The sequence below is a fragment of the Brassica oleracea genome, chromosome C4 (assembly GCF_000695525.1).
Source record: "Brassica oleracea var. oleracea cultivar TO1000 chromosome C4, BOL, whole genome shotgun sequence".
NCBI classification, from domain to species: domain Eukaryota; kingdom Viridiplantae; phylum Streptophyta; class Magnoliopsida; order Brassicales; family Brassicaceae; genus Brassica; species Brassica oleracea.
In genome coordinates, this window is record NC_027751.1 from 43,045,564 (window position 1) to 43,047,543 (window position 1,980).

Below are 1,980 nucleotides of genomic sequence, written 5' to 3' on the forward strand. Positions count from 1 at the left end.
AAATGGAGAGGAAGTGGAGAGGAAGTAGAGAGGAAAGAAAGAGTGAGCGCTCAGGGGTATATATAGGATTACATATCGTCGGAATTTCCTCGTAAGGTTACGACGAAATAGCGACCAATTACAAAGGCCCGCGTTTTAATCTACGAGAAAACAGCGAGGAATTACAAAGTCCCGCGTTTTTATATACGAGGTATTAACGACGATTTTATTATCGTTGCAAATTCCTCGTAACTTTACGACGAAATAGCAAGCAATTGTACGAGGAAAGAGCGAGGAATTACAAAGGTCCGCGCTTTTATGTACAAGGTATTAACGAGCCGCGCTTTCCTATAAATATACCCACAACTCTCCTTCTCAAACCACACACAAACTCCCAAATCACACTCCTCAGCAAAATCCTATTCAAATTATAAATATTTGAAAAAAAAAAGAAGAGAAAGCATATTACGAGGGACATGCCAATTACCACCCCAACGAACTGTTTCGTTAGCTCCGTAGTAGTCGATTTGCGCTTCAATTTGTTCTCCAGTTAGATATGGAGGAGGAGTGTCTCTCACAACCCTTTTGTGCCTAAACAAATTCTTGTTTCTTCGGTAAGGATGGCCAATGTGAAGAAATCGACGGTGACAATCAAACCAACTTGTCTTCCTACCATTCTTCAGTTGAAACGCATCTGTCGTTCCATTACAATATGGACAAGCTAATCTCCCATGTGTAGTTCATCCAGACAACATCCCATAGGCAGGGAAATCACTTATGGTCCACAAAAGCATCGCTCGCATCGTAAAATTCGTCTTCGTTGAACAGTCATACGTCCTCACCCCTGTTGACCACAAATCCTTCAACTTTTTTATCAGTGGTTGTAGGAAAACATCCAGGGACCTTTTTGGATGGTTCGGACCTCCCGTTGCATGCACATCTCCGGTGGCAGGTTGTATGGAGTAGGAAAGACTGGCCACAATGAATATTGTCTCCCTGACATTCCGAACGGACTAAATCCATCTGTGCATAATCCGAGATACACATTCCGGATATTGCTAGCGAAATCTGGATGTACTTTGTTGAAATGTTTCCAGGCTCTTGCATCTGATGGATGAGTCATCTCACCATCCGTCTGAGTATGCTCGGCATGCCATCTCATCTTTCCAGCAGTCTGCTCTGATTGATACAATCTTTTCAATCTGTCTGTAATTGGTAGGTACCACATCCTTTGGTACAGGGTACTATTACGTCCCCGTCCTTGCGGCTTGAATCGTGGCTTCTTGCAGAATCAACATTCTTCTAGCTTCTCATCATCTCTCCAATAGACCCAGTAGATCATGCAGTTGTCGATGCAAACATCTATCATCTCCAAAGGCAACCCAAGACTATAAACCATTTTCTGAATCTCATAATAAGAATCAGCAGACACATTGTCTTCCGGCAAATACTCTTTAAACAAGTCCATCCATTCGTTCATGCAACTTTCAGGTAGATTGTGATCAGTTTTAATATTCATCATTCTAGCAGCTAACGACAATTTAGAGAGACCTTCTCTACAACCACTGTAAAGTGGTTGATTCGCCGCGTTTAACATTTCGTAAAACTTTTTTGCATCTATATTAGGTTCATCATCTTCATCATGAGCTACGAATGCATCAGCTATCATATCACGAACCCTATCATAATCTACCATCTCCTCCTGATGGTAACTATGTTCATTATGCAAATGATCATCAACCGGTTCCTTTTCCTGAAAATTGTTATTACTACTACTAGCTTCATTCTGATCATAATTAAAACCTTCTCCATGTTGAAACCAGATATAGTAATTTGGCGTGAAACCTCTATTTATTAAATGCTTCCTAATATTTTTACGGTTTGCCAGTTTCGAATTGTTGCATTTCCGAAAAGGACAGAACATCTTACCACTTTCTTGGGCGAGCGGTGTTGAATCTGCTTGATGCATAAATGTCTCCAGACCCGCAAGGTATTCTTTCG